Here is a 27,492-nt window from a genome sequence, read left to right as displayed (position 1 = left end):
CATCCCATGCACACAATCAGAGAAGCATGCAGCCAAAACAACAGACAGGACTCACACAGACAAGCACAGGTTGCATGCGTCACTCCACAAGTACACACACAGCCAACACACAGATGCACATGCAACAACAGCCACTGCCTCCACTATCTTCCCCTCCTCTTCCTCCCTCACAGTCACATCAACACACCCACCTGCATGCACTTCAGCAGACACGCAGACTAGCACCCCATTCACCACCATCACAACCTCATGCAACACACCCACCTCAAGTGCAGACACTCCAACATTCATAAACATGTCCTGTTTGTCCTCTCCCACCCTGTCTGCCCCTCCAAACACTCCCACTCAGCAATCCATCTCACAAACGCACACTGTCCATGCATCTGCACCCAAATACAGCACACCTACTCCTCCTACAACCACTCCCTCTATCTCCAATCCCAAACCTCCTCCCACAACCCACACCATTGGACCTAAGAAACTTTTCCTTTCCCTCCTTAACCTCTTCCCACCTCCACCCAACATCCTGCCCGTAAGCGAAAGATCCCTCTCATCCAGGCCACTACATTCAGCTCCTGTTCCTCCCCCTGAAGCTTCACCTGCCACTAAGGAGCACAAGAGTGGCACTCCTGCCCTCTGTCCCAAGCAACCACCTCCGCCCCCTAAACAACAGGGCAAGGACCTGACCCCTCTCAAACCCAAGTCCAAGAATCCCCCTCCTAACAAACCCCCCCACAAGCCCCACCCCACTCCCCCTGAGGTGCCTGCCTAACATCAACATGATGCCCTTGCCCAGTGAAGTGACTTGGGCTGTCAGGAGTCAATTCGGGCCTTGGACGTTGCCCTGTGGCTTTTGTCTAATATTGGACTGGCCAAGGGGCCTTTGTATATAGTTACCTCTTCAGTTGTGGGAACTACAGAGGTTGCACCAAAGGCTTGTGTCCTGGCTTTATTTACTCATGGCTTCTGTTGATGTAGGATTCCTCTGCAGACAGTTCTAGGTGTGTGGTATGTGTGTATTGTGTGTGTTGTGCTTGTGTGTGTGTCACTCTCCCCTCCCTCCCTTGTGTGCTAGGCGGCTGTACTCACCGTCGTCGTTTTCATTGGTGTTGCTGCTCCTGGACTGCCATCGCGTGTTACTACATAGGCAGGACTTCCAGTTCAGGTTCCATGGTGGCTGCGGACTCCCTTTTGTCCCTGGAGGTGAGTGTTTCCTTTTATATGATGTGTTTCCGCCAGGCTTTTAGTGGTGGTGGTCCCGCCCCGGAACTCCTGGCAGTCTGCTTTGTCATAATATGATGGGTGGGTCATTGTCATCTGCCAGCGTGTAGATGGCTACCGCCGTGGTCAGTGGATGGACCGCACTGGTGGTTCGGGTCATACATTGGTTGTCTATGGGAGGGGTCACCACCATGGTCATAATTTGGCAGTCTTCACCGCCAGCCTGGCGACGATACTACCACCATCGCCGACGTGGCGGTCACCTGACTGCCAATGTCATAATGAGGGCCATAGTGTGCAGAGAGTCCAGGGGTTTTCCAGAGACTTAACAGAGGTTAACATAGATAAAAAATAATGCTCTCTTTCGTGGTAGTGTGGTTAAGCAGTTAGACTTATCAGAGGGTAGTGCAAAGCATTTGTTGTACACTCGCAGACAATAAAGGAAGCATACACTCAATGACTAACTCCAGGCCAATGGTTTTTATATAGCAAAAATATATTTTGTTACTTAATTTCTAGAACCACAAGATTCAGTTTGCAAGTAATTACATTTGCAAGTAAGTAGCAAGTCTATGGATCAACACCACTGTATTTCAATTTGGTAAGGTAAATGGTTTTCAAATAAATAGCAATAACCTGGTTTAAAAGTTGACAGAGTAATTTTCAAACACAGTTCTGGGGGGAAGAAAAGTTAGTACAGTTTTGAGGTGAGTACATAACTTACAGTTCCAATCTCTTGGGGTTAGGATGTCCACAGGTTACGGTTCAAGTTAACCTCTGTAGGAAAGTCCCCATTTTTGCCCTGATCACCCCCAAACTTTTCGGACAGATACTGGTGGTCACTAACTCTTGGCTATGCCCTGGCTACTGCTTACCAGTCCCATGGCCAGTGCACTGTGTAAAGTGGATATGCAAATTAGGCTAATTATATTTGGCAATATTAACCGACCTACAGGTCCCTAGTATATGTCAGGGCATGTAGGTTTAGGGACCCCTGCAAGGGTAGTACACCCATATGTGCACTGATGAGGTGCCCAGTGTCATTTTAAAGGCAGGCCTACTTTGCTGGCTGCTTTAAAATTTTAAACTAAAGTTACATGCAAATTCGACTTTGGAGTTAAAAGTACTTCCAAAGTCTGAGATGACCTTATTTTTACATCTGTCACCCCTAAGGTGTGCCCTATGTGCCCCTAGGTTTGGGTGTCATGCAACTATAAGCAGGGACCTTATAAAAATCGTTTTATAAGCCTTGGTGAGGTAAAACAGCCAACATTGTTTTTCCCTCATTGTAGTGAATGTCCTCTATAGGCTAGAATGGGGAGACTTTATTTTAATTTATAAAGTCCCCTTAAGTGTCAGATATATCAAGTTTGGTATGAAACTAATTGTTATAATAAATCCCACAACTTACAATTATTGGATTTAATATAACTTGTTCAGGTAAAGAGTTTTAACCTCTACCTAAAAAGTTGCCAACTTCAGCCCTGTAGTGCTATGCTCTGATTGGCCAGCCTCTGGCAGCCTTGATGAGGTGTGAAGTAGCCTGGGCTGAACACAAAGAGTTGTGCCTGTGGGAGGAGAACCTCCTTCAGCAGATGGAGAAGCAAGAAGGGGGGAAGGCTGCCAAACTGGTCTTCAAAGGCAGGAAAGGACATTTGGAGCAACCCAGCACCTCCCTCACATCCTGCACACCAAGAAAATTAGCTACCCCCTTGTTTACACTAGGAGAAGGCAGTAGGGGGGTGTGTTTAAGATTTTTAGCCACACCAGTGGGTGGGCTCAGCCAGATGTAATTTCCAAAAATCAGTTTCAGCCATGATGGATTTTTGAGGAATGTTGTTCCCTGGGATTGATTTTTGCCACACTTCCCAGGAAGTGGTCATCACAGGTAGAAGGACCCTGCACCTGATTGGAGAACCATGACCCCTTATTTTTCACCCAGGACCATGGATAAAACTGGCAGACCTGCACCCACACTTCAGATCCCTACAAGGAAGAACTACAGGAGTACCCTGCTGGACACCTGATCCGCACCTAAGGGGGACATGCAAGATTCAGGTTTGCCCCGGTCGAAGGATTTTCATCTTGAAAAAAGGACTAAGTCCAAAGGTAGAAATCTCCACTGAGGGCCCATGATGCGTATCCGAGGAAGAGTTCCAGGAGGTGGGATTGGACTGGCGACTTGGTCCAGCTGAAGAAAATCTTCAAGAAAATGACTAAGTTCGAAGATAAACTTTTGACCAAGGCCTTCCGTGGGCTGTAGCCGAGAAGGGCTCCATCACGGCTGGCTTTAAACTTTGACTTTGCCCCGGTTGAGGTGCGACCAGATGCCCAGATTGGAGCTATTTGTATCCAAGCGCTAAAAAGCATTAAGGCCCTCATTATGTCATTGGAGGTAAATTCCACTTACTGTCATGCCGACTGCCGTCAACATACCGCCTCCACGGCAGATATCTGCTAACCATATTATGACACACACACACACCAATCCGTCAATATTCAGACACACACACAAATCCGCCAGCCCAAAGGTCAATGATAAAGTGGCGGTATCAAAACCCACACCGTTATGCCCACAGAACAACGCCCGTCATATTATGATCCACGAATCACCACAGCTGACATTCAATGGTGGTAAACCATTGGCGGTACATACCGCCACACTCAAAATGCACACACATAAACAAAACAACACCACATTGGACAATTCAAACTACACACACCTGACACACATACACACACCACACCCACACCACTATAAAACACACACCCACATTACCCACAACCCTTTACGACTACAAACCATTGCCTACAGACTGACATCACTGACAAGACCAGACCAACACACCACCATCACCTATACACCACCCACGCACCTTACAACACACACCCCAACACATCACCCTACACACCCTCACACATACCACTCACAGTACACTCATGGTACCAACAATGACACCTGAGGAGGAGCTAAGGGTCATGGTGGAAGAAATCATCTGGGTAGAGCCACAGCTATTTGGATCACAGCTGCAACAGATATCCGTTGCTAGGAAGATGGAGCTATGGCGGAGAATCATGTACAGGGTCAACACCATGGGACAGCACCCCAGAACAAGGGATGATATCAGGAAGTGGTGGAACGACCTACAGGGGAAGGTACGTTCCATTGCAGCAAGACACCAACTCACTGTACGGAGGACTGGCGGTGGACTCCCACCTACTCCCCCACAACTAACAACATGGGAGGGGCAAGTCTTGGCAATCGTGAATCATGAGGGCCTGGCAGGACTAGCAGAGGACTGGACTCTAGTAAGTCAACTCTATACTACTATCACCCCCCTACCTGCATGCCATCACATACTCCATCCCCACCCTCATTCCCATCACTCCACCACCTCCCACACCCCACCATCACATATCACTCATCCCAATGCCAAGCCCTGCCTGCACCACCAATGCATGGACACCTATCACTACAGTATGCACACTAGAGAGAATCAGATAGCCCACCAAATAACAATTCACACAAGGCAAGGCTTTTACATCCCCACAAACATCTCATCCAATGTCACCAAAGAAGAGGTGCCAGCAACATCCAGCAACATCCAGTCCCCCACAGAAGAGGCCCACAGTGATGACAACAGCTCTGCTCGCCTGGATCTGGATGACCAACATGGCCCCTCAGGGACCTCCAGACAGTCGGTTCCCCAGGCACAGTCTCACACCACCACAGAGCCTCCCCCCTCTGGAAACACCACCACAGCACCCACCCAGCGGGCCCATATCTCTGTCTCCAGGACATGTCAATCAGCAGTGTGTTCAACACTACAGGGACCCCAGGACACCCCACAAACCCAGGACAATCAGGGACCTGGGGTCAGTGGCAGGGGGCACATGGTTCAAGGGACAGAGGCACAGGACAACAGGGAAGCTGGGAGGACTGCTGTGCGATGGGGGAGGACAGGCCCAGGGAACCGATCCTAAAGGAGGCACTCACTGCAATCCTGGGAACCTACCAACATTCCCAGGATACGCTGGGCCAGAATCTGGACATGATGCAGGAGAACATGCGGCTGCAGGAGGGACAGTACCTGGGAATCAGGGAGGACTTGAAGTCCATTAACACCACCCTGGTCTCCATTGCAGGGGTGCTTGCAGACATGGCCAACAGTATGAGGGAGGCAGTGGCACACCACCGTGCCCCTGACACTAGCCTGACTACTGAACAGCCCTCCACCTCCGCTGCCGCTAGTGGATAGGAGGCCCCGCTACAGGACCAACAGGCCACGAGCACCCCTCCTGCTGCAGAAGGTGAACCACCCCTCAAACTTTCCCTGCGATCCAGGCAGAAGCCCAAGACTATTGCCAAGACCCCGCCAGGAAATAAGACACTCCTGATTGTCACCCTTGTATCCCACTCTGTCACCCTGTCCACCTTGAACTGCCATTGCTCCCCTTCTTATGCCCCCTTAGACAATGCACTTGTGACACAAATAGACTGGACTCTACCCTGGACTTTCCTCCTTCATCAACCCAGCCCATTGCACTACCCCTTCTTCTTCAGAGCACTGCAATAAACACACTTAGGGGGTTATTCTAACTTTGGAGGAGGTGTTAATCCGTCCCAAAAGTGACGGAAAAGTGACGGATTTACCACCAGCCGTATTACGAGTCCATTATATCCTATGGAACTCGTAATACGGCTGGTGGTATATCCGTCACTTTACCGTCACTTTTGGGACGGATTAACACTCCTCCAAAGTTAGAATAACCCCCTTAGTATGGTGTATGTCAAATGATTTCAAAATGTATTTGTTTAACAAGCTTCAAACATTGTAATTCATCTGTACAGTAATGTTTACATAGAAAAGACCTGTAGGTCTGAACTGAACACACCAGGAGAAATAATGGGGCAACAACATCTGCAAAAAAAGATGCCAAAGGGTACAGTGAGTGGGCATAGAGGTAGGAATTCACAGGCTGCCAGTGACAATGTCACACAGCAAACTGTAAATGAAATGTGAAATAACACTGTCTTACATCTGTGTCATTGGAAGTATTGATGAATAACTGTACTTATGTTGTCCTCATCCTCATCCTCTGCCTCCTTATCTTCACTGTCCACAGGGTCCACTGCTGCCACACTGCTATCTCCAGCCTCCTCCTCCTGCAGAAAAGGCACATGGCGGCGCAAGGCAAGGTTGTGCATTATACAGCATGCCACAATGATATCGTAGACCTTTATTGGTGAGTAGTACATGGATGCACCAGTTAGATGGATGCAACGAAACCTGGCCTTCGGGAGTCTGAATGTCCTTTCTATTATCCTTCTTGTTCACCCATGTGCGTCATTGTAACATTCCTCTGCCCTTGTCCTGAGATTCCTCAAAGGGGTCAGTAGCCATGAGAGGTTGGGATAACCAGAGTCACCTGCATATGTGGAGGGACAACATTTAGCCACACTCTATCCCTTAGAGCCCACAACATACCCATACACCAACATCCACTGGATGGGAACCAGGGCTCACCTATTAGCCACACCCTGTGCCTCTGGAGTTGGGCCATCACATTTGGGAGGCTACTATTTCTCAGGATAAAGGCATCATGCACAGACCCAGGATACTTAGCATTGACCTGGGAGATGTACTGGTCTGCCAGGCACACCATATGGACATTCATGGAGTGAAAACTTTTGATTTCTGGAGACCTGTTCATTCTGCCGGGGAGGGGGGGGCACAAATGCAATATGTGTTCCATCAATTGCCCCAATGATGTTGGGGATATGTTCCATTGCATAGAAATCAGCTTTCACTGTGGCCAAAGCCTCCACTTGGGGGAAAACGATGTAGCTGTACATGTGTTTAATCAGGGTAGCCAACACCCTGGTCAGCACTATTGAGAACATTGGCTGTGACATTCCTGCTGCCAAGCCCACTGTCACTTGGAAAGAACCAGTTTTCAGGAAATGGAGCACAAACAGCATTTGCACAAGAGGGGGGATCCCAGTGGGGTGACGGATAGCAGATATTAGGTCAGGCTCCTATTGGGCACACAGCTCCGTGATTGTGGCCCTGTCAAGTCTATAGGTGAGGTTAATGTGCTTGTCCTCCATTGTTGCCAAGTCCACCAGGGGTCTGTACACGGGGGATGTCTCCATCTCCTATTCATCTGCAGCAGTTGCAATCTATGTGGGAAAAGAAGAAGCAGCTGGTCATTATCTATACATTGCAATCAGTACAGTTCTATGCATATTGTGATTGTTACATTATTTAGGTGTGATAGGTTCAAAATGTGAATTTGTGTCATGTGATGCATTTAGGATCCATGGCAGCACCCCCCCTGAAGTGGCGTCCACCTGTCCACTATGGAGGGAAAGGTGGAAGTGAGGTAATTCCGCTGATGTTGTGCGCCGTTGTGGGAGGTGGTCGAGAACCGTTGTGCAACTCCTCATTGGTTATCATTGGACCCTATGGGGTACAGTGGCCAATGGTGATGTACACCGGCAGTGACGGTATGCACCGCCGCAGACGTGACTGCCATTTTCTATCTGTTCACTCACTTACTACCTGACCTTCAACAGGAGAGGACCTACACTGCATGTGCTGCTGTGACCTGTGTCTGGAACCGACCATGGCTTGTGTGACTGGGGAAAGGGCCCCTGCCTTCACCTCGGTGGAGTTGGAGAGACTGGTGGATGGGGTCCTACCACAGTACCGATTGCTCTATGGACCTCCAGACCAACAGATGAGTACACTGTGAGAACGATGCATGGGCCGTGAATGCATAGATTGCTGTGTATGAAGACCTCATGTGGGGGGGGGGTTGGTGGCTGTGCTAATGGTGATGGGAAGGGGCATGGTGGGCGATAATTGTAACAGGCAGGATGGTCAGACTAATACCTTTCCCCGTATGTATTTCCCTGCAGGTCAGCGCCCATCAAAAGAAAAGTATATGGCGTGCCATCGCCAAGGACATGCGGACCCTGGGGGTCTACGGTAGGCAGAGCACCCACTGTCAGAAACGGTGGGAGGACTTGAGACACTGGGCACAGAAGACGGCGGAGAACCCAGCTGGGGATGGCCTCCCAATGAGAAATCACTCTGTGCTTCATTCAAGGGTACAGTTCGGTACATTGCCGGTGAACGTGGTAGAAGTTTAGTCTCCAACATTCATAGAAAATATACATTCTTACATAGGGACATTTTCTCAGAACATCAGCTGTGTTATTATATAAACACTTCCTTGTCCCTTACATGTTAGAGGGAGATTCCAGCCTGGGAACCACAACTGTATGCTGATTGCTGAATGCTTCGCTACAGATGCTAACGCAGACCACAGGCCTTTGCTCAGGCATGGAGGTTGATGTCTTCCCAGGGGAACCTGAAAGGCAGAACTAGAGCTTAATGTGCTATGCTCAAATTATAACTTAGATAGGAAATAGGCCATCGATGATAGTGACAATATGACAGCGTTGTTTTTATGCTTCACTCTTCTCGTCACAATTGTAATACTGTCATGTTGTGTCGTCCTGGTTATTGCAGCTCACCCTTTGCTATCTAAGATGCAGTCATTTTATTAAACTCGTTATTGAAACATATACTGCCTCTATTTGTCGTTTATAAATGAGACTGAATTGTAAATGAGAGAACCGGATGCAACCTGAGTGACCACGACTTCCCTGAGAAGCCTAGTATGTCATGCATGCGGCTGCCCAATCATCACTATCCTTTGGTAGAGATCAGGCACTGTTAGTCAGCCGGAGCAAAACCCGGATTGGAGCGACAGGTGTCACCCGCAGTGTGTCCGACTCATTCTCCCACACCGCGGACGATTCTGCTGCTCAAACTCCAGTAGTCTCATTAGAATAATGAGAGCCTACGCGACATGGCGCCGCCAGAGTTTGGTCAGGCTCTGATGTTTGGGTCCTCCGGAGTATCTCTGTCTCATTATATATAATGACAACTCAATACCGTATGCGGAGATATCCGTGGTACTGAGGATTTCCACCCCAGCTGCGTAGGCGATCCTATTTGTAGCTGGAGGTTGTTCAAACTTGAACCTGAAAAGGAAAGCCCTATTTGGTGTGCCTTATCTGAACTTATAGTGTCACTACATTGGCGAATCCACAGCAGGTACGAATAGTAATGTGAGACAACCTCTAACTACACATTTATTAGCGAATGGCCTAGCGGCCCAGGGGGGTCCAGTCACATTTGTGGTGGATGCCCATGCAGCTTATAGAACAGAACTTTTTTATTCTTGGGTCACATTTCCAGCAGTTGATGGGAACACGAATACATTTCATCAATATACACCTGCAAGTGCACCTGGACAAAACAGAGCATACGCATATTTAGAAATACCTCTATCTTATCAAGCACATAATAATTTGCTTGATGGCACCCTACCCCACACAATATTACCAGTAAGGTTAGGTCTTCTAAGTAATGACGGTCCTACCTGGCCTTTATTGTCCACTTATACACCACATTCTGCGGTTGCAAATTAAGCAGTAGCTGAGGTTCGTCGTTTATATACTGAACTAACATTGATATATAGATGATTAGTAAAATTTGTAATGCAAACATTAAATACAAACCCAGCACGTGCTGCTCCAGCACATCCACATACAGCAACGCCAGGTATACATCCTGTGACTGTACATTCGTTTATGGGTAAAGTACCCACCAAATGAGAGGAAACTCCGTTTTGGTTAGCACAAAAGATCAATGCGCTGGAGGCAGTATTTCCCCATACGGGACCTCAGGATAAACATAGAATAATAACGATGTGCTTGCCCTTTGGGATGGTCCCTACAGTAGATAACTGAAATACCTTGGGCACGGTGTTTGCCGCACTCTATACAACTGCACATGGAACACCAACACTTGCCAATTTACCGGAGGTAGTGAAACAAATTCAAGATAAATACGGGGCTGCCCCGGCCCTAGATTTAGGGATGCAATTGAGGGCCAATTTTGCCACAATATCCTCAATCATTTGAAGTAATCTTAAAGGGGAAGCGGTGGCACTTGCAGTGCGCATGTGGCTCCGTGGTGTTCCACAACAGGATCAGGAACGAGAGCTGCCTAAAATAATCGCAGAGACCTATTCTAGTATTGGTCCCTAAGCAAGCACCTAAGGGTAATAAGAAACGCTGGGATAAAAAGCAACAAACTCCTAAAAAAGAGAGGGGAGAATCTCTGCGTATGGAGACCCAGCAGAATAGATAGAATCTCAGAAATAGAGACAATATAAAAATGCCTGATAGATATCAATATACTGATACATGCCAATCTCGTTCCTTTCAGGACTCATCGGAAAAACGAAATGAGAGAGGTGGGTGATCAGAGCGAAGGACAGAGTACGTGAAACCGAGACAGGAATCACAACGCTCTTAGGAGGTTTCTGTTAAAAAGGAAGAGAAACCCGCCCAAAAAAAAACACAATTCAAAAAAAAAAAAGTGGCAGCAGTCACAGTCCGACATGCCACTCAGGAAGAGGGTCCTCTTAAAGAACAAGAAATGGGCTCCAGCACTGCTAGACAGCATGGCAGAGGTCACAATAGTTCACCAGAATCTTCTAGAGCATCTGGAGGTGAAAGCAACTGATGACTTTATACAAGTAGAGACTGCAGACATGCGTGTCTCCACACCTGATAGGGTGTATAAAGTAACGCTACAGTTAGAAGGAGACATTGAACGCATAATAGAGGCAATCTTTTGGGATCGCGTAGTAAACATATATGATGTCTTGTTGGCCGAACAAGATTGGCCTCCTGAATTTGTCCGTACCTGGAGAAGATGTTATTAAACCTTCCTTCTAGCCCCTTGTTCCAGAGGAACTCGCCGAATCCTATTCCATTGAATGGGCTTTGGCACAAGCACCCGCATCATACAGAAATCATGAAGGATGGGATAAAGAATGCCCCTACCATGTAATTCTAATTAAAAATGAACCTCAACCGCAACTGCAGTATCCTATAAAACACAAAGCAAAAGCACTGGTGAGAGAAATACTCACGCAATTAGAGTACCAGGGCATAATTGAACCCTGTGTCTCGCCAATGAATAATCCATTATTCCCAGTAGCTAAGCCAGACCATTCATATAGAATAGTCTTAGACTACAGACATTTAAACAATCATACACACACTTATGCTATCCAAACCTCGCATAGCACAGTACTAATGAACAATATAGTGCATATAAAATACAAAACAACACTGGACATTTCCAATGTTTTTTTCTGCCAGAATATAGTGCCTGAGAGTAGAGACTTAACAAGTTTCAGTGCACTACGCTCCCAGAAAAAAATCTGTTGTTTACCTCAGGGGTATAAGAACAGCCCAGGTCTGTTCACAGCTCGTGTTACTGCAATTTTGCACGAGATTGACCCTGAAGCATTGTCCTATGTAGATGATATCTATCTTACTGATGATGAATTACTACAACATTTAAGACGGGTAGCCCGCATTGTTGTCAGATTTCAACTTTAAAAAAACAAAAATCGCCTTCCTCAGCATCCTGTTCCTAGGATATGAGCTGTCAAGTGAAGGAAAGATCCTAGCGCCACAATTCATGGAGAAATGCGCACAGTTACAACCACCAAATACGATTGAAAAACTCCAATCTCTATTGGGTTTCCAAAATTTTGGCAGAACTTACATTCCAGATTATGCTACACGCATAAAACCTTTATAAGATCTAATACGTCCCGATTTTTCAAGTAAATACTAGACAATTGAACACACACGCATTCTTCGAGAGTTGCAAACAGACATGCTTGCAGCACAACACTTATACACGAGGGACAACAAAACACATTTGATCATCAGAGTAATAGCTGGGGCCATCAGTTTCACCTATGTGACATTCAATGAAGGTGAGACAGTCCCAACTGCATACAACTCACACTTATATTCAGCGGCAGAACAATGCTTTGCTCCCACTGAGAAAATTCTCACTGCTGTGCAGATGGCTGTAATTAAAGAAGACCTCTTGCCCAAGGAAAACGCAATATTGTCGTTTCTCTGATCCCAGCCCTGGAGGCTGTTACAAAAGCCAGCATTCCCAACGCAAAAGCATTACATCCAGATTGGATACAATGGGCTACGTCTCTGACAGCCACTGATGTAGACTAGATTTTTTACCCAAAGTTACAAACTCAAGAAGTTTTACAATACAAACTAGAATACCCAGTTCCAGCAAATACATTGCCTATTGAACAATATCAAAGAGTCATGTACACCGATGGCTCAACCTGCAATTGGAACTAAAAACCAATATTCTACTGCTTGCGCAGTCGTAAATGGCTACATGGAGGGCAATACATTTTGTCCTCTACATCCCTTTACGCAAATCCTAGGGGATTGCACAGCACAATTGGTAGAACTTAAAGTTCTGCTGTTGGCACTGGAACACACAGATCCTGCACAGCTTACACTGATTGTTTGTGATTCATATTATTGTGTCTAGTCCTTTAATGAATATCTGCATTATTGGCGCCAGACTGGGTTCAGAGATTCCAAAGGCAACACCATTAAACACAGACTTCTGTGGGGGAAAGTAGCAGATCTGAAAGAGACGCTACCAAAAGTCCACGTTGTACACACACTTGGACTCCAGCGCGTTGGGATACACGTTGCTGGAAATACATTGGCTGAGGAAACCGCAAAGTCGGCAGTGGCAGCTGTAGCTGCAGTGACTCGTTTGTGTTCCAAACCGGACGCAGACATTTGGGCTGCCGTGACAGCTACGGATGATGGTAAGCCCTATCCTAAAGGATTTCCTAATAAATATTCCTACCAAATGGGAGATCATCTGAACGCTGAAGTTAGAATACCAGGTGTAGGCCTAAGGGACATTCCCAACAAAGACATAAAACCAGGGTTGATTAAAGCAGCACATGATGGGGTGGCATCTGCCTATGCTGGTGTGGAGGCTACAATTTCGATCTTGCAGGCCCATTATTGGTGGCCAGTTCTTTACAAAGAGACCAAGCATTATGTCCTTTGTTGTGACATCTGTCAACAAATTAAAGTTTCCACTGCCAAGCACCCACCTCAGACATCCCTCTTAATTTCTAACAAACCATTACAATGTGTGTACTTGGACCACTGTGGTCCCCTAACACAAGATAGTGCATACAAGTATATTTTAGTTGCTGTTGATTTATGCTCCAGATTTGTATAGGTGTGGCCACAACGCTCGGCTGACACTCGGACTGTTGTTAAAGATTTGCGAGTCTTTATCGGTACATATGCGGTTGCAGCTTTCCATTCGGACAAGGGCCCTGCTTTTGCCTCAAGGGCATTCAGGGACGCCATGGCTTCGTTGGGGGTCCAACTTCAGTACTCGTCTCCATTTCATCCTGAGGGAAATAGTGTGGTGGAGCGATTAAACAATGATTTAAAGCAATCCTTAACAGCCAGAGTCTCAGGTACGGGTCGTAGTTGGCTTAATCACCTATACGAAGTCCAGAGAGCACTAAATAATCTTCCTAGAAGGTCCCTGGGGGTCGTACTTCATATGAGTGCCTGTTTGGAACTCAAATGTATGTTCCGGATCGTGATGGTCATGGCGTGGAGGCAGCAGAAACATCTTTTGTCATAAATGAACCCGTGACTGTCTTACAGGAATCGCAACAGTTCTGTGATGATAATTCTTTTAACGGTGCCGCCTCCACAGGAATCAAGGATGTGCCTGTAACATTTACCAGCTGGATTCCCAAGTTGGGGATCTTGTACATGAGAAAGTCGCTGTAAAAAAGGAATTTGACCCTTCTTATCGAGCAAAAGTCCCAGTACTAGGGATACACGGTAACTGAACTGTAATTCTACCACTGTTGGCAGGTGCCAAAGAAAATCGTTTTGTCTCAATCGACAATGTCAAACTACACCATGTGGCCGATCCTACACAGCCGACCAAGAGGAACATCCAGTAGTTCCCGAATCCCTCTCACTACTGGCGAAGAAGCTCCTCTACAAGTAGTATATACCAGCACCGACACCTCTCCGAGCTTGCGGAGGGTGGAAGATGATTTTGCATTAGTTCCACTAACGTCAAATAATTTAGAAATATTTGACCAAGCTGACTCAACTCCAACACAGACGGATGGTGCTATCTATAGTGTGCCACCACAGGAAACACCAACTCCACCACTGACAAGGGCTCCGCCATTTTCACGAACTGCCTCTGGATATTTTGCCGACTTCAACAAGGACTTCGCAGACTCATTTGCCTCTTTGACAGCTGACTTGTCAAGTGCACATAAACTAAAAAACTGGCTTAAAGAAACTTATTTTATCTTTCAATGGTACTATCTATGGCTCTCTTTGACTGTCTTAGTCTTTTTACTTTGGATTGGTTTTGTCGTCACCTTTTTCTTATTATTACATAGTCACTTTCTTCTTCAAAGATCAACAGTTGAACTGGTGGAGGAGGTTTTAAAACCACATTTTTCATCACATAAAGTCCAACGAGACACATCCTTTCTTAACATTTCCGCAGTACCAATTCCTGATGAGATTGTTTGGGACAAAGTAATGTTTGATATACATGGTCTCACTGAAGTTATTCAAATTCCTTATGTGTTCAAACTATCAATGAATGATATAGTAATACCAGGCAATGTTTCTGATGATTGGGATGTGAAAACAGTTGATTCTATGATGACTGAATTGCAATATTATACTGTCTTTGAAAACGAAGATGTTTACCAATTTAAAGAAAATTATGGTGATATGTTTTGCTATAATTATTATGGGCACCATTTCATGCATAGACCGAGCAGCCCCAGAACTGTTTTTAATTATATGCAATGGGAACATTGCCCGACTCTGCCACAGAGGAGTTCTAAAACATATTCTGAAAAGTTTGCTTATTTTTCTGGGCACAATGTGAAAAATTCTGAGTCAAATTATTTTAAAGTACCACCTACTAAGCATATACATATATTAATGACCAATATGAAATTTATATATTCAGAATCTTTTGTTTCCTGGTTATCAATAGAAGGCTATGAATATTGGCTGAAAACGATTGATCTGAAAAGTGTGTGGGTAACACAAAATTGGCAACTTAAGGGAAAGGAAGCTTTGTTTAGAGCATGCCTTATTCCTTTTCAAATGATCTTTTTAAATGAAACAGTACAACAGACAAGTTGTTTAGGCTTAGCTAAAATTAATGAATTAAACATGCCCAGTAGACCTGCCCCCGCAAAGTTTTATAAATGGCAAAAATATACAAATACAACTGAAAATCAGCTCGATGAATGGGTCCAGAATGGTACGTTCAATGCATCACTGATACGTCCTGGTGGGTGGTTATTGTGGCCAATAGATACCAACGGGTGTCATCAACGCATTATTGACGCCTCAGGGGCTTTAGGATGAGTAGGCCATACTCTCACTATATATCATCCGAACATGCGGGTATAGTTACAACATATAGGGGGTCATTCCAACCCTGGCGGTCAATGACCGCCGGGTTGGAGGACCGCGGGAGCACCGCCGACAGGCCGGCGGTGCTCCCAAGGGCATTCCGACCGCGGCGGTAAAGCCGCGGTCGGACCGGCAACACTAGGTGCGCCGCCGAGGGGATTCTGACCCCCCCTACCGCCATCCAGTTCCCGGCGGTCCGCCCGCCGGGAACCGGATGGCGGTAGGGGGGGTCGCGGGGCCCCTGGGGGCCACTGCAGTGCCCATGCCAATGGCATGGGCACTGCAGGGGCCCCCGTAAGAGGGCCCCTACAAGTATTTCACTGTCTGCTTGGCAGACAGTGAAATACGCGACGGGTGCAACAGCACCCGTTGCACCTTCCCACCCCGCCGGCTCGATTACGAGCCGGCATCCTCGTGGGAAGGGAGTTTTTCCCTGGGCTGGCGGGCGGTCTTTCGGCGACCGCCCGCCAGCCCAGGGAAAAACTTAGAATACCCTCCGCGGTCTTTCGACCGCGGAGCGGTATTTCGGAGGGGGGAAGTCTGGCGGGCGGCCTCCGCCGCCCGCCAGACTTGGAATGACCCCCATAGTGTGAGAAAATTGTGCCAGCAATGGTTAAAATCATCCTCACTAAATGCGGTTAGAGAACACCTCCATCTCCTGTCTAACACCACTGATTTACAAGACTTCCTGTTAGGCCCCAGAACATCATGTAGGAAGCGTTTCTTATATGCACTATATATTGAAATTTGGAAGCTTTCCCAACAAGATGCTGCTGCCCGGTTAAGGCACATAGATCAGGAAAATCTAAAAAAGGCATTAGGTGTTGTGGATAATGGGATTAACACCTTGTCCAACCGGATATATACCATAAATAATATTGTCTCATCTGCTATAGACATTGTACAATCAGAAATGTCTTCTTTACACCATGGATAGAGTCAGATCAGGTCCATTATGCAGTTGGGTTGGACGCTTCAAACATTGAAGGCGGGTCGCGTTCCCTGGCAGCATGTCAGTGCAATGGAGATATTTTCTTTCTTTAATTTAATGCAACAATATCAACTAATGGCCAAGAAAGAAGCAACTTATGTCATGCTTAACATTGAGAAATTAGAGAAGTTGCCCTTTACTGTGGCCGAAATACCATCTGCTGAGTGATTAATACATGGGGTTAATAATCTGCCTATTTGAACACTTCAATTCACCTCCTGTTTTGAACACATTCTGGTAGGATATGAAAAGCTGGGAGATAGTTACATCCATGAGGTATGGGAGTTTCCCTTCTCGTACAAATGCTTCAGTGGCATGAAAGAGGTCTTTCTTAGCGGTAGTGAATGCGAGACTTCAATCAGCCACTCAATGGTTTGTAAACAACTGTCCTTGCATGAGGCGTGTAACGCGTCTGCTGCGAACTTTGCTTGTTAGCTGAAGGGAGTTCCAGTCCCCTTGATTAGACCTACGTTCCAGGTGCTTTCAAATGGCAGCTACATCCTCCTCAATGGTGGAGACTGTTGTGGTATGCAGGCCAGAATAGTTTACGTTGTTTCGGTCTCTAAAGTCGTTACATGCTGCGGGAACATACTTTTCCCCCCCATTAAAATTAAGGAGGTAGCTGATATTTGGCCTCACATTGCTACTTCAAACGTGAATTTTGACAAGTTGAGCAGATTCAAGGCTTTACTGTTTCAAAAGCATGTGGCCCTTACATCTGCACGCGAGACCCACGCACTTCAAGTGACAAGGTCATCGGCAGAAATACAGTCCCTGTTAAATACAAGCTTTCCGAGATACTTCGGTGAACTAGTGGGGTGAATATTTAATGCGTCCAGTACAACTGGAATCACACATTTTTTAAAGCTGTTGGTTCTGGTTTCATTCACACCTTCTCCCCTGTATTCGGTTTAATACCTTCAGCTATCCACTCAATTTTCTCTAGTATTTTCGGGGGATTTCTGATAACTTTGGCTTTCTTAGCTGGCATCCTGCTGTTGCTGTTGTTTATGCGCAATGGCTGTCCCGCCACAATGAGGAGAAATGACGGCGCTCTCATCAGCGCAGCTGTGTCGTGAACGTATGATGCAGTATTTTGGAGCAACACTCCTGGAGCAATTGGGAGTGTGGCTGGTCTTTGTCATTTAGACCTGTTTTGCATTGTGTGCAGCCCGCATTTCAGTGCCTCTGGTGCTCTTTCGAACATGCACTGGAAATCTGTCTTTCACAGCAGCGCTTGCCTGCAGTAGATGCTGATCTGTTGATGTTCTCACTGAGGGTTCATTACCGGACATGCACATTGAGGTTGCGTTTGCTGCGTGAAGCTGCCTATGAGTTACCCTTCCTGGAGGAAGTTGTTCACAACTCATCAATGGGCACACCATGGAATGCCACCTTGGTTGACACTGGAGCTACGGAACACACCTTCTCCTTGATCCTTCTTGGTGAGGACTTTCCGGTTTTAACATCGGCCGATGTGGAAGATCTCCTATGCTCCATGACTCGTACCTAGTTTGGAACTTTTCTAAATTGACATGCCCTTCAAATTTGGTTTTATGCCACATGCTCATGTTTTAAATTGTCACGTAGGATGGTTGTGTGTCCCTTTAACTTGTCCAAATTGACTTTGCTATTATACATATCTTAGGTTGAACTTTAAAAAAAGAAAAAGAAAATTAGCTTTGGCTTTGAACCACTTTCATCCGACAAGGGGAGGGTGTTGTGTAGCCATTTTAGTTATAGCTCCATGCACGTTATTTGAACATACTAGGCCGCTGTGCACTTTAACCTAGATATGTTTTATTCAGCTTCGCATTATTAATATTACAATAACCATTTTTACGGTCTTGTTTTATTTTTCATCTATTTAACTGTTTTTGCCTAGGCCAGCCCTCTGTTCTCAAACAAGACATTCTTGATCACTCTGTTCTTCTTTCAAGGCTACAGTTCGGTACATTGCCAGTGAACGTGGTAGAAGCTTAGTCTCCAACATTCGTAGAAAATACACATTCTTATGTAGGGACATTTTCTCAGAACATCAGCTGTGTTAATATATAAACACTTCCTTGTCCCTTACACATTAGAGGGAGATTCCAGCCAGGGAACGACGGCTGTATGTTGATTGCTGAATGCTTCACTGCAGATGCTAACGCAGACCACAGGCCTTTGCTCTGGTATTGGGGTTGATGTCTTCCCAGGGGAACCTGAAAGGCAGAACTAAAGCTTAAAGTGCTGTGCCCAAATTATAACTTAGATAGGAAATAGGCCATCGATCATAGTGACAATATGATAGCGTTGTTTTTATGCTTCACTCTTCTCATCACAATTTTAAGACTGTCATGTTGTGTCGTCCTGGTTATTGCAGCTCACGCTTTGCTATCTAAGATGCAGTCATTTTATTAAACTCGTCATTGAAACATATACTGCCTCTGTTTGTCGTTTCTAAATGAGACTGAATTGTAAATGAGAGGACCGGATGTGACCTGATTGACCACGACTTCCCTGAAAAGCCTAGTGTGTCATGCGATCGGCTGCCCAATCATCACTATCCTTTGGTAGAGATGAGGCACTGTTAGTTAGCCAGAGCAAAACCCGGATTGGAGCGACAGGTGTTACCCACAGTGGGTTAGACTCAGTCTCCCACACCGCGGACAATTCTGCTGCTCAAAAATCCAGTAGTCTCATTAGAATAAGGAGAGCCTACGTGACAGGGGTGTTACAGGGGTTAGAGGGCAGTAGCTAGTTGCTACTGTCCCTGAGGGTGGATACACCTTTCCCTTTGGGAGGGGGTACACTCCTAACCCTATTGGCCCCTGTTCTCTAAACCAAGATGGAGGATTCTGCAGGGAGGGGGTCACTACAGCTCTGGACACCTTAGGGGTAGTCCCAGCTGAAGTGGTCACTCCTTGTTTTTCCTAAGTTTGCCACCAAAAGTGGGCTTTGTCGGCGGGCAGGAATCTCTTATTGATATGGTACTGTAACAGGAGGCCTGAGTTTTAAAGGCTCAATGCCAGGTGTTACAGTTCCTGCAGGGGGAGGTGTGAAGCACCTCCACCCAGTGTAGGCTTTGTTTCTGGGCTCAGATAGCACAAAGGCTCTCACCCCATGAGGTCAGAAATTGTCTGGAAGTGGCAGGCTGGCACAGACTATGATAATAATAATGATGCCCCCCTAAAAACAGGGGGCATCATTAAGATGTCCTCTCTGTGCATTTTTCAATAAACCTACACTGGCATCAGTGTGGGTTTAATGTGCTGAGAGGTTTGATACCAAACTTCCCAGATTTCAGTGAAGCCATCATGGAGCTGTGGAGTTCGTAATGACAAACTCCCAGCCCATGTACTTTAAATAGCTACACTGCACTTACAATGTCTAAGAATGGACTGAGACACTGTAGGAACATATTGCTCATGCAGCAATGTCCTCACCTATGATATAGTGCTCCTTGCCTTAGGGCTGTAAGGCCTGCCAAAGGGGTGACTTACCTGCGGCATAGGCAGTGGTGTGTGGGCATGGCACCCTGAGAGGGTTGCCATGTTGCTTTTGTCTTTTTCTCCCTACAACACACACAACTGCAATGGCAGTTTGCATGTGCTTGGTGATGGGATCCCTAGGGTGGCACAATACATGCTGCAGCCCTTGAGGACCTTCCCTGGCCACAGGGCCCTTGGTACCATGGCTACAGTTTGAAAGGGACTTAACTGTGTGCCAGGGGTGGGCCAAGTGTCCGAACAATGGTACACCGGTGCTGGGGTCTGGTTAGCAGGATCCCAGCACACTCTCAGTCAACTCAGTGTTAATATCAGGCAAAAAGTGGGGGGATAATCTTGCAAAAAGGGGCACTTTCCTACACAGCTTTAGGGGCAGAAAGTAAAAACAGTAACAATCAAGACAGTGCCTACCGTACAGAGTCAATCAGGAAGGTGTATCTCACTGGGACCCTAAGGCAGAGTCTGAGGGTGACCCATGAGAACGGTCAGGTAACTTCACATCTAGTCTGTGCTGTCTGAACATCCTTCGGCATCTGGAATATGTGATCTTTTCCATTCAGCTTGACTTTCAGACGGGCTGGGCACAACATATTGTACTTGAGGCCTTGTTTCTGTAGGTGCGTTACACATCCACAAACTTTCACCATGCTTCCTGCAACGTCTCTGTGAAATATGGAAAGTAGGGTAAGGACATTCCCTGATATTTTACGGATCCTTTCTCACATGCTAGCAGCTGTGCCATGTCCCCGGCCCAGAAATTCAGAATCCAAGTGATGATAGGCCTTTGGGGAACCCAGTGTAGGATCAGGCCCAAGTGTTCTATGGCAACCTTCCACAAAAAATGTCCCAGTGAAGGCAGGTCTAACAAATAGGTCTAACTTTTCCACAAATATGTCTCTATGTCCTGTGTAGGAAGATTCTGTAACCCCGGCTGTGCGGAGGTTGTTGCCCTCCAAATCTTTGTTCTTGGCAACAGTGGTCTTTAGCAAGTGTTCTACTTTCTCAAGGCGCTTCATGGTGTCCACATTTCCATCCTCTAACTTCAATATTCAATGTTCTACGCCATTGAGTCGTGTGGTCTGTGTCCATGCAGTCCTGCATTCAGTCCAGACGACTGGCCAGGGTGTCAAGGTGCGGATCAATGGTCTGGAAGGCAGCACACAGATCCACCATGATGGCAGCAATGCCATACAGGGAAGGTTGGATGTCTCTCCCAAAGGGGGTCATCAGTGTCCCGAGGGGACGGTGGGCATTTCAAGGTCTTTGTGCTCATGAAGGTCAGCTGCTTCGGTTTGGGGTCACCACAACCCATTTCACCAGTGAGGTAAAGGGCACTTAGGAAAGGCAGAAGCTTAGGCTTGGCAACTTCTCACAGGCAAGTGAGTGTGGTGCAGGTATCTTCTAGTGTCATCAAATAGCCAGGTGAGTGCCTTGCATTACCCAGACCAGGGTTTCTGTTAGAGTTACAGGGAGACCACCAAAGGTGCCAGAGGAAATTGTGATAGTTGTGACTCAGTTCAAGTAGGATGAAAAGGCCTTTGGAGGTGATAGGGCCTTCTACAGATGTGTGCAAGAAAAATACAGAGCCTGGAGTAAAGTCTCAGCATAGGCGTGTTACTGATGCTGCACATCACAAACATAGAAGCAACCAGCTTTGAAGAGTATAGCAGGTGTAGTTTGGTAGCAAACGGGTCGACAGAGCAATCACATGCAGCCTGGTCCTCAGCTCACAGGCAGTTTGTGCATCTCTGGAGCAGCCACCCGGACCCACTCCAACACTGCAGAGGTTCAGTGTGGCTGCACTTACAGTAGGTCTTGCCACAAGCAGTCAGAGGGGGGGTTGCATTCCAACTCCTTTTCTCCTAGCTCATGACAGTGCCCAGGCCAGGCAGCAGCCCCACGCAGGGCAGACAGGCCACAGGCAGAAGATTGGAGCAGCCACCACACAGTGTGCAGAGACCAAGCCAGGTCCAGGCAGATGTCAGAGGGGTTGGAACGACGCCATAGGGGGCACCGATGGTCCAGCGCAGGCCGCTCATGCCATGGTCCCGCCCTCAGGATCACCCATGGCCCCTTGTCACCATGGGGTCTCCGAGAGCCACGTCAGGTCACAGAGCCAGGCAGATGGGTAGTCACCAGTTTGAGGGCCCATCGTCCAATCCAATATAGGCACATGGGTATATTTAAGGACAGATGGAGCTCAGGATCAGTGATTTATTGGGTGATTCTTCTAGAGCTTCAGAGGCGTGCAGTCATCTTGGTCGCCAGCTCGGCCATGCCCCAAATATTTCTTTATTGTTTGTTGTGTCTTTCTTATTTCACTGCTTTTTGATATTAAATGCTTTACACACCTGTCTCCTAATTAAGTCTAACTGCTCATGGGCCAAGCTACCATGGTAGAGCGTGGATTTACTGAGACCTTCACTGTACCTTAGTTGTGATTCTTTCCTTATTTACTAAGTATAGGTACCTACCTGCTCTTACTAATGAATCACTTTTCAACAGTCATATGTAGATTGAAGTTTGTATTTTCCCTGCCACTTTCATGACAAAAAGGTCTGTCTTGAGGGAATATCATTGTGATCAGACCTTACAGTGACACATGACAGAAAGATTTGACTTCGCCCGGTTGCAAAACCTATTTTTATATATTAGCTAAGTCACACAAACTAAGATATCCAAACTCTAGACGTCTTCAAAACCTGTTGCCACTGTGTTGGTAAAGCTACATTTACCAAGAACAAACATTTATAGAATTATTTCTTGACTCTTACTTTCAAAAAATAAATTCAACAATAAAAGTAGATTTTTGACATCGTTAGTTGAAAAGCAACCTTAAGAATATGCATTTTGTGGTGCCTGAGAGAAAACTGGTTTAGAGCCAGTTTCGGTCTCATCCCTACACCATCGGCCCAATACACTTTCCTGATGGAACATAATCACTTTGCCCCTCGAGGACAGTGGCTTGGCATCTGATCCTCTTCTGAATAGGGGAAAGGGTAGGGAAGGACATGAACCCTTACAGATTGAGCAGCCATCTCAGAATTAAAATATCTTAGATTTGTTGCTAAAAAGAAAGCAAACAGAAAGTGCTGAAAAAGGTGAGAAAAATTTGCTACACTAGGGACGATTGATAGAAGAAAATTATGCAGTGCACTAGCCAGTGGATCTGAGAGCACGGAGAAAAGCGGTGGGAAGGAGGGACAGGCAGGCGGCAGGCACACATACTATGGGGCTGAGAGCATGGTGTAAGTTGGGAGAAGGAGGGAAAGGCAGGCAGTAGGCAACAGACCATGAGGCCAAGAGGAAAGAGAAAGTGGTGAGGAGGAGTGCAGGGCAAGCATCAGGGAGCATAAAATGGGGCTGACAGCAAACAGAAGGAAGTGAGAAGGAGGGAAAGTCTGGGAGAAGGCATGCAAAAAAACAGGGGGGAGCAAGAAGAGCAGTGAGAACATTAGAAAGACAAGCAGCAGGCACACACAAAACGGGTCTGAGAGCAAGGAAAAAGCAATGAGAAGGAGGGAAATGGCAGGCAGCAGGCCAGCACAAAACAGGGCTAAGATCAAGGAGAAAGTAGTGAGAATGAGGAAAAGACAAGCAGCAGGCATGCACAACACCCCTGCTTTTGTGTGCCTTCTTCTTGCTTTTCCCTGAAATGCTGTGTACAGCATGTGGTTGGATGCACACATGTGGGTTGGATGTACACAGGGGGTTGGCTGTTCACTGAAAAACTCAAAGGTTACAGGGATGTTATAGTTAGGAAATAGAATTTAAAAACCTTAGAAATATGCTGAAAAAAACAAAGGTTACAGGGACATCATAGTTAGGAAATAGAATAAAAAACTTTAGAAATACACTGAAAAAACAAAGGTTACAGGGACATTATAGTTAGGAAATAGAATAAAAAACCTTAGAAATACACTGAAAAAACAAAGGTTACAGGGCCATTATAGTTAGGAAATAGAATAAATAAAAACCTTAGAAATTTAGTTAAATAAACAAATATTACAAATATTACAGGGACATCATAGTTATAAAATGGAATTTAAAAAAAAACCTCAGTCGTTCACTAAAAAAACTAAGGTTTTAGGGTCTGTGAGCCCAGAGAAAGAGATGAGAAGCAGGTCCAGGTATGCATCAGGCTATCAGACTATGGGGCTGAGAGGGAGGAGAAAGCATTGAGAAGGAGTGACAGGCAGGCGCCAGGCATGCCCACAATGGGGCTGAGAGCACGGAGAAATATGTGAGAAGTTGGGGCAGGCAGGCAGCAGGCATGCAGACCACATGGATGAGAGCACAGTGAAAACAGTGAGAGGGAGAGACAAGCAGGCACGCAGACCACAGGTCTGTGAGCCCAGAGAAAGCAATGATAAGCAGGTACAGGCAGACAGCAGACTCACTGAGAGGAAGGATTAAAGCAGTGACAAGGAGGGACAGACAGGCAGCAGGCACGCACACCATGGAGCTGAGAGTGAGAAGAAAGTGACGAGAAGGAGGGAAAGGCAGGCAGCTGGCATGTAGACCACTAGGTTGAAATCCCATAGATAGTGGAGAGAATGAGGGACAGGCAGGCAGCAGGCACACAGACCGCAGGTCTAAGAGGAAGGAGAAAGTGGGGAGAAGGAGGAACAGGCAGGCACGTAGACCACGAGGCTAAGAGCCCAAAGAAAGTGGAGAAAGAGAGGGACAGAATGCAGAAGGCATGCAGACCAAGTGGCTGAGGGGAAGGAGAAGGCATTGAGAATGAGTCACAGACAGGAAGCAGGCATGCATACCACGGGGCTGAGAGGTAGGAGAAAGTCACTAGAAGAAATGACAGGCAAACAGCAGACACACAGACCATGGGACTGAGAGCACAGAAAAAGTGAAGAGAAGGGGGATATGTAGGCGGCAGGCATGCAGACTACATGCTGGGAGGGAGGAGATAGCAGTGAGAAGGAGGGATAGATAGGCAGCAGGTATGCAGACCACAATGCTGAGAGCCAGGGGATAGCTATGAGACGGAGGGACAGGCAGGCACCAGGCATGCTGCTAAGTCCAGGCAAAGCAGTGAGAAGGAAGACATTTAGGCCACTCGTACCCAGACCATGGAGTTTAGAGAAAGGAGAAAGTGATGAGAAGGGATAACAGCAGTACAAAGGGCATGGGGCTGAGGGGAAGGAGAAAGCGGCGAAAGGATGGACAGGAAGCAGCAGGCGCACAGACCATGGGGCTGAGAGTGAAGGGAGAGCTGTGAGAATGATGGAAAGACAGGCAGCAGGCACACAGAGCATTGGGGTGAGAACCCAGGGACAGCTGAAACAGGAGGCACAAGCAGCAAATACTCAGACCAAAGGGCTAAAAAAATAGTGACTGCAGTAAAAATGAGAGAAAGGCAAGCAGCAGGCATGCAGACTGCAGACCTGTGAGTAAGGAGAACGGGATGAGAAAGAAGGATAGGCAGGCAGCAGTAACACAGGCCAAGGGGATGAGAGGATGGAGAAAGTGGTGAGAAGGAGGAGCTGTGAGGAAGGAGAAAGTGGTGAGAAGAAGGGACATACAGGCACATAGACCAAGGGGCAGAGAGCCTAATGAAAGTGGTGAGAACGAGGGTTAGGCAGGTAACTGGCATGCATACCGCTTGACTGAGAGCAAGGTGAAAGTGGTTAGACACAGGGAAAGGCAGGCAGCAGACACCCAGACCACTGGGCTGAGAACCCAGTGGCAGTGATGAGAAGGAAGGGCTAGCATTCAGCACAAATGCAGACAACAGGGCTCAGAGGATGAAGAAATCAGTAAAAAGGAGGGGCAGCCAGGCAGCAGACACATAGACCACAGGGCTGAGTGCCCAACGAAAGCAGTGAGAAGGAGGGACAGGTATGTACAGGCATGCAGAACAAGGGGCTGAGAGGAAGAAGAAAGCAATGAGAAGAAGGGACAGGCAGGCAGCAGGCACATAGACTATGGAGCTGAGAAGAAGGAGGAGGAAGTGGTGAGAAAGAGGGACAGGCAGGCAGTAGGCATGCAGATGGCTGAGCTGTGAGGAAGGAGAAGGCCATGAGAAGGAGGGACAGGCAGGCAGCAGGCATGCAGACCAAGGGGCTGAGAGGAAGGAGAAAGTGGTGAGAAGGAAGGACAGGCAAGCATCAGGCACGCTGACCATGGGATTGATAGCCCTTAGAAAATGATGAGAAGGAGGGAAAGGCAGATAGCAGGCGTATATATCACAGCTCCCGAGAGCACAGGGAAAATGGTGAGAAGGAGGGACAGGCAAGCAGCAGGCACACAGACCACAGGGCTGAGAGCACAGAGAAAGTGGTGAGAAGGAGTGGAAATACAATCAGTATGCAAGCATTCCATAGGGCTGAGAGGATGGAAAAAGAAGTGAAAATGAGGGGCAGGCAGGCAGCAGGCATGCAGACCAAGGGGATGAGAGACCAGAGAAAGTGGTGAAAAGGAAGGAAATACAAACAGCAGGCATGCAGACCACTGGGCTGAGGAGGAGGAGAAAGTGTTGAGGAAGAGGGAGATGCAGGCAGCAGGCATGCAGACCATGGGGCTAAGAGCGAGGAGAAAGTGGTGTGCAAGGGGGACAAGCAAGAAGCAGGCATGCAGAAAACAGGGATGAGAGGATTGAGAAAGCAGTGAAAAGGAGGGACAGGCCATCAGCAAGCATGCAGACAATGGGGCTGAGAGGAAGGAGAAAGTGGTGAGAAGGAGGAACAGGCAGGCAGCAGGCACGCAGGACATGGGGCTGAGAGCTTGGAGAAAGTGGAGAGAAGGCAGGAAAAGCAGGAAAGGCAGACAGCAGGAATGCAGAACACGGGGATAAAAGCACAGAGCAAGCAGTAAGGAGAGACTTGTGTGCAACTGAAAGCACAGAGAATGCAGTGGGAAAGAGGGACAGGCATAGGGCAGGAATGCAGAACATGGGGCTGAGAGTCTGGAGAAACAATAAGAATGAGGTACAGGCAGGCAGGTGTCACTCAGAGCATGGAGAAAGTGGTGAGAATGATGGACAGGCAGACAGCAAGTACACAGACCACGAGGCTGAGAGTCCATAAAAACTGGTGAGAAGGAGGGAAAGACAGGGACACAGACCACGGGGCTGAGAGCATAGAGAAAGTGGTGAGAAGGAGGTGAAAGGCAAAAAGCAGGCATGCAGACCATGGTGAGAGAGGATGGAGACACTGGATGAAAATAAGCAACATCCAGGTCATGCAGACCACGGGGCTGGAAGTTCAGAGAAAGCGATAAGAAGGAGTGACTGGCATCCAGCAAGCACAAGTGCCAAGGGGCTGAAATGGAGTATAAAGCGTTGTGATGGAGGGACAGACAGGCAGCAGGCATACAGACCACAGAGCTGA

This window comes from Pleurodeles waltl, chromosome 7 (genome assembly GCF_031143425.1).
Source record: "Pleurodeles waltl isolate 20211129_DDA chromosome 7, aPleWal1.hap1.20221129, whole genome shotgun sequence".
NCBI classification, from domain to species: Eukaryota; Metazoa; Chordata; class Amphibia; order Caudata; family Salamandridae; genus Pleurodeles; species Pleurodeles waltl.
Note: the sequence above shows the minus strand (reverse complement) of the source record.